Source organism: Lagenorhynchus albirostris, chromosome 14 (genome assembly GCF_949774975.1).
Source record: "Lagenorhynchus albirostris chromosome 14, mLagAlb1.1, whole genome shotgun sequence".
Taxonomy (NCBI): Eukaryota; Metazoa; Chordata; class Mammalia; order Artiodactyla; family Delphinidae; genus Lagenorhynchus; species Lagenorhynchus albirostris.
The window spans coordinates 55,015,267-55,026,680 of NC_083108.1; the positions used below are offsets into that span (position 1 = coordinate 55,015,267).

The window sequence follows — 11,414 nt, forward strand, 5'->3', positions numbered from 1 at the left end:
CACAAGGTATCCAAATTTCAACAACAACAAAAAATACGGGGCATATGAAAACGCAAGAAAAAACAACACACTCCCAATAGACAAAGCAGTTGGCAGAACCAGAATCAACTATGACACAGATGGTGAAACTTCCTGATAGGAAATTTAAAATAACTATGATTGATATGTCAAAGAATCTACTGAAAAAGGAGAATCGCATGTAAGCTCAGATTGGAAGGCTCAGCAGAAAGGTGGAAACTATAAGAAAGAACCAAATGAAAATGCCAGAATTTTAATTTTAAAAATCCACAGTAAAATAGGTGAGGAATGGCGTCAACAGATTCACTCAACATAGTTGAAGAAAAAATCAAGGAACTTGAAGATACATCAATAGGAAATTCTCAAACCAGAATACAGAAATAAAGATGAGTGTGTGTGTGTGTGTGTGTGTGTGTGTGCGCGCGTGTGCGTGTGTGTGTGCATGTGCGTGTGTGTGTGCATGTGCACATATGTGCGTGAGGGACGTAACAGGGTATCCAGGAGTGGTGAGACAATATCAAATGGTTTAATACACTATGTAATTGGAATCCCAGAAGGAGAATCCCAGAAGGAAATATTAGTTCCCAGGGCAGAACTAATATTTGAGGAAATAATGGCCAAGAATTTTCCAAAATTAAAAATGGACACTAAGGAATATTAGCCATAAAAATGAATGAAATAATGCCATTTGCAGCAACATGGATGGACCTAAAGATTATCATACTAAATGAGGTAAGTAAGACAGAGAAAGACAAATATCATATGATACCACTCATATGTAGAATCTAAAAAAAAAAAAAGATACAAATGAACCTATTTACAAAACAGAAACAGACTCACAGACTTGGAAAACAAACTTATGGTTACCAAAGGGGAAGTGTGGGGGGCGAAGGAGGGATACATTAGGAGTTTGGGGTTAACATATATACACTACTATATATAAAATCGATAAACAATAAGGACCTACTGTATAGCACAGGGAACTCTACTCAATATTCTGTAATTACCTATATGGGAAAAGAAACTGAAAAAGAATGGATATATGTATATTTATAATTGAATCACTTTGCTGTATACCTGAAACCAACTCAACATTGTAAATCAACTATACTCCAATATAGAATAAAAATTAAATTAAATTTTAAAAAAAGAATATTCACACATACACAGAAAACCCAGACACTAAGCAAACACAGATCCAAGAAATTCAGAGAACACAGGAAGGATAAAAAGAAAACAAATTCCACTTTAGAAAAAAAAGGCACATTCTATGCAGAGGAACAAAGATTAAAATTACAGTGGACTTATTGTAGCTAGAAGACAATGCAGTGCTGAAGGAGAAAAAAAAAAGTCAACCCAAAATTCTACACCCAGTGAAAATATTTTTCAAAAATGAAGAAGTAAAGACACTCTCAGAAAAAGAAAAACTGAGATAATTCATTGCCAGCAGACCTTCCCTACAAACAGTGGTAAGGGAAGTTCTTCGGGCAGAAGGAATATGAGAGGAAACAAATTTGGACTGACACAAAGAAATGGTGTTGAAAATGCAATCAGTGAATATAACATAAAATTCTTTTTTTCTTATTTTTAATTGATTGAAAATAAAACTGTCTAAAGTAAAAAACAGTAACAACATATTGTATGTTTATAGCATACGCAAAAGTAAAATTTATGGGGAAAAAAGCACAAAAGATGGGAGAGAGGAATAGAGAATATATTGTTGTAAGATCCTTGAAAGACCTTACATAACATGTGTAAAGTGAAAGAATGACATCTGAGGGGTGGCTCTAATTAATTAAAGATGTACAGTGTATTGCAAATCACAGGGCAAACACTAAAACATTAACACAAATGAATAAAGAAGCTAATATAACAGATAAAATGAAATTACAAATCATGCTGTTTATTAGAGAATATAATAAAAGAAGAAACAACAGATGGAACAAATAGAAAGCAGCTTAAAAGATAGATAATAAAAAATAAGAACCTAATATATGCTGTCTGCAAGAAACACAGTTCAAATATAAAGATACAGATAGTTTAAAAAGAATTAAAAATGAACTACGTAAACACTAACCAAAAGAAAGCTGAAGTTGCTACATTAATAACAGATAAAGTCGTCAGAAAAAGGAATGTTATTAGTCATAAAGAGGGACATCGTGGCATGATAAAGGGGTTAATTCTCCAAAAAGACACAACAATCCTAAATGCATATGCACCTTACAATAGAAGGTCAAGATACATGAAGCAAAAACTGAAACAAGAAACAGACAAATCCACAGTGAAGACTTCACTGTTCTTCTCGAAGGGATAGAACAAGTACAGAGTACATTAGTAAGATCACAGAAGACCTAAACAATGCAATCAACTTATTTGACAAAATTTCTGTTTACATTTACAGAACACCCCTCTGGACAACAGAACACATAATCTCTTCAATTTCACATGAAACATTCACCAACATATACTTTGTGCTGGCTTATTAAGAAAACTTAACATTTTGAAATAGTAAAAATAATATAAAGTAGGACCTACTGTATATAACAGGGAACTATACTCAATACCTTGTAATAACCTATAATGGAAAAGAATATGAAAAAGAATACATATGTATTCATCTGTATAATGGAATCACTTTGCTGTATGCTTGAAACTAACACAACATTGTAAATTAATTACACTTCCATAAAAAATAAATAAAATAGGTCATAGCAGAGCTCTCTGGCTGTGTCTTGAGGATCCGGCGCCAGAGGTGCAGACGGTTTGATGAGTCCCTTAGTGTCCCTGCTGAGACTCACGCCATCATCATGTCCCCGTACCTGCGTCCCCCCAACACGTCTCTCTTTGTAAGGAACTTGCGGACGATACCAGGTCTGAAGATTTGCGATGCGAATTCGGTCGTTATGGTCCTATAGTTGATGTGTATGTTCCGCTTGATTTCTACACTCGCCGTCCAAGAGGATTTGCATATGTTCAATTTGAGGATGTTCGTGATGCAGAAGATGCTTTACATAATTTGGACAGAAAATGGATTTGTGGACGCCAAACTGAAATACATTTGCACAGGGGGATCAAAAGACTCCAAATCAGATGAAAGCCAAGGAAGGGAGGAATGTGTATAGCTCTTCACTCTATGATGATTATGACAGATACAGACGTTCTAGAAGCCGAAGTTACTGAAAGAAGGAGATCAAGAAGTCCTTCCTTTGATTACAACTATAGAAGATCTTATAGTCCTAGAAACAGTAGATTGACTGGAAGACCACAGCATAGCAGAAGCCGTTCCGACAATGATAGATTCAAACACCAAAATCGATCTTTTTCAAGATCCAAATCCAATTCAAGATCACAGTCCAAGTCCCAGCCCAAGAAAGAAATGAAGGCTAAATCACATTCTAGGTCTGCATCTCACACCAAAACTAGAGGCACCACTAAAACACATTCCAAAACACATTATACGTCTGGCTCAAGACATGAAAAGGAATCAAGGAAAAAAGCACCACCTAGATCCAGATCTCAGTCAAGATCACAGTCTAGGTCTAGGTCAAAATCTAGATCAAGGTCTTGGACTAGTCCTAAGTCCAGTGGCCACTGATAGTATAAACCATGATATTTTTAGGCATGTATCATTCATTTACTCACAGTTTGGTTTACTTAAATTATCAGGAATACGATGTTGCAATGATGCTTAAAAAACACTTGTCAGTTTTCCCTGTACCAGGCAATGGTTATTATTAAAATGATGTGCGATTGAGAAGCCACTCTTAAGAGTGGTCCAGTTTGTTTAATGTTATGGGCAGCTATCAGTTTGTGGTGTCTCTGTATATTTTTGTAACGAATCTCATTTTTTTAATGCTTGAGGTATGAAAAGATGTTGGTTGACCATAATTTGCAACATTGTCTTATTAAAAATAACCTTTCATATCCATATTTGGTAGAACTGTTAACCTAGAAATGTAGCTTGCCAATAAGGTAGAATGATACAAAAGTGAAGTTGTAGCCACCGTACAACACTGACCGACCAGACACATTTAGGTTCAGGGTGGACCTTTTGGTCTTGTCAAGATGTCTAGACCCATGCTGATAATTTTTGGCACAGTGTGGAATAGTTATTTTGTTAACCCCACTGTCTTGGGAAATGACGCCAACTGGGTTAAGTAGCATTTTCAGGGAGACAGAGTTTTTGATTGAAACACGGAGCCTTCACTTTCCTGGTTCCTGTGAAGATTTGGAACCATACAAACGTCGGAAAAACTCACCTTAAAATTTGGGCAGGTTGATGATGGCAGAAATAATTTTAAGGGAAAAGAATGCTCTTATACAGTACTCTAAACTTTAAGGAGCACTGTTGACCATAATATTGCTTAGTTGTCTTACTGCTGTTAAAAGCAAGTAAAGTGTTTCAAAGTAGGTTTTGTGTGTGTGTGTGCACAGTGTACAAGGACTAAATTTTGATGCTTAAAGCACTTGGTGGGCTTCCCTGGTGGCGCAGTGGTTGAGAGTCCGCCTGCCGATGCAGAGGACACGGGTTCGTGTCCCGGTCCGGGAAGATCCTACATGCCGCGGAGCGGCTGGGCCCGTGAGCCATGGCCGCTGAGCCTGCGTGTCTGGAGCCTGTGCTCCGCGACGGGAGGGGCCACAGCGGTGAGAGGCCCGCGTACCGCAAAAAAAAAAAAAAAAAAGAATGCTTATCAAGAGTGCCTTGTGAGCGATTCCACATGGAGGTGATCATCAAGACACATGATTCTGGCTTAAACATCTGGGTGGAGAAACGTATGAATCACCACGGTAGACAATATAGTACGCGGAGCAAGACAGAGAGTTTAGAAGTAGGTACACTGGTTTGGAGGTGCTAATAAGCTATCCAGAAAGCCACCGTCTAGTCACAGCTCAGCAGTGACATGTGAAGAAGAAAGAAGAATTTAGGTCTTAGTTCAGAGAAGTAACTGACATCTCAGGCACGGGAGATTCTGAGGGAGGAGAACTTAGTTGTGGACAGAGACAAAGAGGTGACCCAAGGCTCTGGTACCTACTGAAGACAACTGAGGTGATAAGAGAGAATTATAAGCAGATATTAAAGATGAAGCGGCAACTTGACCAGGTTATTGATGATGTTTGAGAATTTGGTTCAGAAATGTTCCCTTCAAACTGTAATAATACCTCTTCATAAACAGTGGATTCTGTACAGCACTGGACTAACTTCCTGGGGCTGCTGTAGCAAATCGTCACACACTTCATGGCTTAAAACAACTGAAATGTATACCGTCACATTTCTGGAGGCCAGAAGTCTGAAATCAAAGTGTGGAAAGGGCCACATTCCCTAGGGAGCTTCTAGGGGAGAATCTATTCCTTCCCTCTTCCAAATTCTAACGGTTGTCAGCACTCCTTGGCTTCCGGCAGCATCTCTGCTCTGTGTTCCCAGTATTTTCTCCTCCTCAGTATCCCTCTGAAAACTCCCTCTGCCTCTTTCTTATGTGATTGCATTTAGGGCCCAGATAGATAATCTAGAATACACTCCTTATCTCAAGATTGTTAACTTAGTCACATCCTTGCATTACAAGGCCGTGTTCATTCTTTTGCCATTTTAGGTGTTATTGACAGGTTCTGGAGTTAGAACGTGGACATGTCTTTTGGGGGGCCACCATTCAGCTCACTACAAGCACTCTGTCAAAAATATAAAATAATAAGATCACTGTTAGCAAGGGACTGGGGAAAGGATATTCACACACTATTAACAAAAGGTAATTGGCATGATCTCTTTGGAAAACAATTTGGCAAAGCTAAAAAAGAAAAAAAAGGCTTGAAAATGTGTATATTGCCTTTAATAAAACAATTGCAAGTTTAGAACTTTATCCCCAAAAGAGATGTGGTTCATACAATGTGCAAGTATGTTCACCAATGTCTTTTTTTTTTTTTTTTTCTGGTACACGGGCCTCTCACTGTTGTGGTCTCTCCCCTTGCGGAGAACAGGATCCAGACACGCAGGCTCAGCGGCCATGGCTCACGGGCCCAGCCGCTCCGCGGCATGTGGGATCTTCCCGGACCGGGGCACGAACCCGTGTCCCCTACATCGGCAGGCGGACTCTCAACCACTGCGCCACCAGGGAAGCCCACCACTGTCTTTTTTATTATTTGAAAAGAAAACCTGGATTTAGCCTAAAATGCTCAACAAGAGGGGCTTAAATAGGATTTAAATTATGTGTGTGTGTGTGTGTATGTATGTGTGTGTGTATATATATATATATATATACACACACACATACATACACATGCATATATACATATATATATTGAATCAAAGACATGTATAGCCATCAAAATTGGTATATAACTCCATGTTTATAGCATGTAAAAGGATTCACAATATCCTCAAATAAAAAGTTTTTTAAATGACATGGTATTTTAGTAAATAAAAAGGTACATCTAAAATAACCTCACATCACATCACATACAAATATTAATATTAATAGGATCACTGGGATTTTATCAATTCATTTTATTTGTAATTTTGAATTTTTCTTCAGTGAGCTTCCTTATATTTTAAAATAACTGAAAAGTCAATTAATGTATCAGACACATATTAACTTTTCTTCAAATATATTTATAACCCTCAGTTTCAGACATTTCACTGGTAAATTAGCCATAAATTTTCTTTTGATAGGTATCTATCTTTTGATAGATAAAAAAGAAAACTATAAAGCAAGACATACAAATGAATTTGGGGATTAAAGCCAAATATCTGTTTTCTAAATATAACAAAGTCCAAATGTGAAAGAAATTTGAGCCACCTAAGTAAAAATATTAATACTAGCATTATCTATTTATATAATAAGTGAGAATAAAACGTTTATTCCTAAGTATAGTAAACATTCACTATTCAAGGAAAAACTAGCCTATAGCTGTGAATATACTCTACAAGCAATTTAAAAAGCCAATTATGTGTACGTATGCTTGGTAAATGAGACTGAATGAATTACATCTACAAGCTTATACACATAAATTATAAAATTTAATTGTTTCTGGAAGAGGCTCTAACCTTATTAAGCATCATGATTCGTGATGTTAGTACCCACAAAATGCATCTTTCAAGATTTATTTTGATTGATATCTAACTCATAAAAGAGTGATCTTTTATACACTAGGACAGAGTATAGAGAGTATACTTTATAGCTCAAACCTAAAAAAATATCATGAAATTGCTCTTTTGCTATCATTAAATGGGACCCACCAATTCTTCCAAAACCAGTAAATATACACTGCTACAGGTATTTGCTTCCTCGTCTGGAAAACGGATTAATAAAAAAATGTCCTCTTAGAGTTTTTATGAAGAACTTTATGTAGATCTTCATAAAATGAATAATGAAAGTTGTGCCACGTTCGCTGGCAGAACACTTGCATCAATATGAAGCCGAGAAGTAGTTCACAATTCATTTAACTATGACTGTGATAAGGCAGCTATTGTTTTCTAAATTCACTAGGACCATCTGTTTGCCTACTAAGCGCAAGGTCTTTCACATCAAGCTACAGGAATGGTTTTCCTAGATTGTACTGTAGGTTGGAACCCTCAGCCTTGTACCGCAAAGTGTAATAAAATGATTCAACTTCGCCCACATCACAAACAATCTAAGAGAAAATTTTCCGAATTCATATTTTCTCAACAGAATTTGCTAGAAAACAGGGCAGATGTGCTCATTCATACCGCTGTTTGTTCTGGATGAGAACTCAGTGCTTCCTGAATGAGCTTCTAATACAGACACTCATCACGGAAAAGCTGCTTCAATTCTGTCGGTTCAGAAGATGCTTTAAAGGTTGCCTATTCCAGAGCAATATTTACACATGTCCTGGGAAGGTGACACACTGCAGGGACCCTGAGGGCAGGGGACAATACGTCAGTGGAGGTGGTCAGAGAAGATCTTATGGCTGCTTGGGGAAGCAGAGGGCAGAGAATTTGAAGACACTTGAATTTACGAGGCACTCCGTGAAGGTTGGCGGAGCGTCTTAAAAGGATGCAGTAGGATCCTTGCAGATGGGGAGGGAACCTAGGCAAACTTGTCCTCCTTTCTAATTTTACATGACTCCAGATAAACAACTGAGTTGATAACATGCTGCATCCCCTATCTCAGGACCCCAAGTTCCTCATTCCAGTTTAGAGAAAGTGTAAAAGATTAACACACATTTGCTAGAACTCATCTCTTCTGTTTCTGCTGGTTATGCCATCTTCCCGGTTTCAGCATTATCAACTTTTTAAAATATGAATTTCAATTCATGTACACTTGATATAAAGATAAGAAAAAGTGATCACAGTCACCGGGATAGAGGGACCTTTGTAATTTCAAGGATAAAATCAGTCATGTATCCTGCATTCCCAGCATTTTTCCTGCAAAATGGATAAGATCATATTCACTTCCGGGGAAACGTAATAGCAAAAGGAAATCACAGCACCCAGAACCCGATGAAGCGTAGATAAGATCCAGGTTCTCAAAGGAGCAGGGTGCCTGGATGATGGTTGTGTTGGTCATGTGACAACACAACTGACACTCTACGTGCACACAAACTGCTGATCCTTTCTGGTCCCCCAATTACCCTAACTCCATCTCCACACCCCCAATACAAGTAGGACATCAGGATGGCCGGATTTGAGGCCACTGTGGGAGAAGACGTCTTCCACTTCAAAGTCTCGCCCCAAGTGGTCTTGATAAGGCATTTGAAAGTCCTGCCCTACTCATGTCTTTGAGCTAGAGTCCAGAAAGCCTCTTTTTACATGTAAGTGCTGGCCGTGATTGCTTCTGCTTTTGAGTTCTTATACTACTTTCTGCCATTCTCTCAGACCAAGGAACAGATTGATTTATTTAAAAGACCCATCTTAAGGGGAAAAGGGGAGGGATAAATTAGGGATATGGGATTAACAGATACACACCACTACGTATACAATAGATAAAAACAAGGACGTACTGTATAGCGCAGGAACTATATTCAATATCTTATAATAACCTATCGTGGAAAAGAATCTGAAAAAGATTATATATATATAAAACTGAACCACTTCTCTGTACATCTGCAACTAATACAGTATTGTAAATCAACTATTAAAAAAGTTCAATAAAAAAAGGTTTTAAAAATTAAAAGACCTGTCTTGTTCAGAAAAGGTTTAAAGAGGATGAGACATGTATCATATTGATAAAGAAGTAGAGACCAGAGATGAAGAATGTTGGGACGTGGACAGATATCTCATATTTGCACCTTCTCTCTACTGGTTCCACAAGCTACTTCCTGTGTGACCACGGACCATTACATGCCTCAGTTTCCATATCTATAATGTGGGGATAATAACGTTACTGCATCAGTGACTCACTGTAAGAATTAAATGATAATACACATCACACACATAGCAAGCTATCATCTTCCGAGGACAAAATAAGTTCTCAGTAAATTTTCTAGGTATTAATAAATTGCTATGTTTTCCTCTTACATATGCATTATCTCCTCAATTAGATCTGAAATCATGCAAAACCAACAAAATGTGATTGGCTACTTTCAAGAATACCGAGTAGCAGTAATCAGAAGGGAAATAAAACGAGAAAGAAAAGATATTAGATTAAATGACAAGTATACAAATTGTATTTGGTTTAGAAGATCATTTGTTGAGAAATGATTAATGTTATTATAGATTGTAGAACTATCATTACAGATTTGGAGTTAGTGGAAACAGAATGCCTTAATGTAGGGGATTTGGGAAATTGTAGTTTGGTGTTATACCTGAAGATGCAGGAAAACTAGGAAGGGAAAGTTTCAGAGTTTTTATAATCTTGTAAACATAAGAACAAGGTGAGCCATAGACACAGTTGGAGACTAATTAAGCAAATGGAGCAGAGACGGCTTTCCCAGGCTCGGGATACCATATGGAGCCGGGCCACATGCAGAGGAAGCAAAGAATAAATGGGAACAGAGCAACAAGCAGATGGGTGAGGTCCACCTTGGGTGAAGGTTGGTGGTGGAGTTGGGAAGGGTGTTATGCAATCAACAAAGGACAGAACCCCAAGGGACACCCTTGGCTATACTCAACTTGTCAAATCCGAACCTTCTGGAATCCTGCAGACCTGCCAACGTAAGTAAGATAGGTGTCTGGGAATCCACATCACCCCAGCTTTTCTGCTAGGCCTCAAGATGCAATGAAGGCAGCTAGGATTAGGAGAGCTTATTCTTTCGGAGGCTTTGGTCAGTTGGATGGCTTCTGGCAATTTTCACATCTTGAAATTTGGATCATGTCCCTTGCTGCCATCAAAGGGTGAGACCCAACCTAAAGAGAGTAGGAGGGGGGCTTCCCTGGTGGCGCAGTGGTTGAGAGTCCGCCTGTCGATGCAGGGGACACGGGTTCATGCCCTGGTCCGGGAAGATCCCACATGCCGCGGAGCGGCTGGGCCCGTGAGCCATGGCTGCTGAGCCTGCGCGTCCGGAGTCTGCGCTCCGTAACGGGAGAGGCCACAACACTGAGAGGCCCGCGTACCGCCAAAAAAAAAAAAAAAAAAAAAGAGAGAGTAGGAGGGGTGGGTGGGAATCCAGCATGCCTATGCCTGTTCAATCCAACTTCAGATAGAAAAACCATCTGCTGCTTGGGTCCATTGCTTTAGAAACTCTAGGATGGTCCCAGGTTAAACGCTGAGCTCCGAGCGGATCCTAAAATAAACTTGGTCTCCTAACTCTGTCCCTTCTGATTCTTGCTAGGTAACCATCCCAAATCCTTAAGGCGATCGTAACACCTGAAGTGACCCCATTGTGTCCATGCTCAATGTCTTATTACAAGATAACTTCACAATACAAAGAGGACCTTTTCTGTCAAACAGGAATATAAACTGTGCAGATCTGTGCTCATAGAGGGAGACATTTATTAAAACTCATTTAACTTTGGGCATTTACTGGATCTTTATCAAAAGATGTTCCACTTCTCTGAGTTTGATCATCTACCTTTGGTAACAAGTTATTATAGCCAAAGTGCTCTTACTTGATCAGTGGAGGGCAGAAATGGGTACCAGGGATTCCATAATTTTACCATCACATTAAAACAGGAAGTTGGTGCTACCTGATCAGATCCCACTGGGGTAGAAAACAGTCTATAACATGAACCAAGAGAGCCTGGGTCACACCACTGGGGTCATCAAATGTCACATAATAAGCACGGGCAGGACACTTTTCAACCAAGGATCTAAGAGGGTTTTAAAAAAATTAAACAGTGAAAATCTCAAAACAGCCCAAAGAGTTACAGTGTTATTACTTCTGTAAACCTTGCAATGTAATCTATTCAGGTCAGTATATGATTTCATCCTGAGTCATTTGCATATATATAAATGTTAATGTGTATATATATATATATATATATATATAAATCCCACCTTACTATA

At 38.6% G+C, this 11,414-nt stretch overlaps 1 pseudogene; it reads left to right on the top strand.

Annotated features, from left to right (window-relative positions):
* The first annotated feature begins 2,825 nt into the window (after positions 1-2,825).
* On the top strand, positions 2,826-3,650 carry LOC132504025 (serine/arginine-rich splicing factor 10-like; annotated as a pseudogene).
* The last annotated feature ends 7,764 nt before the right edge of the window (positions 3,651-11,414 follow it).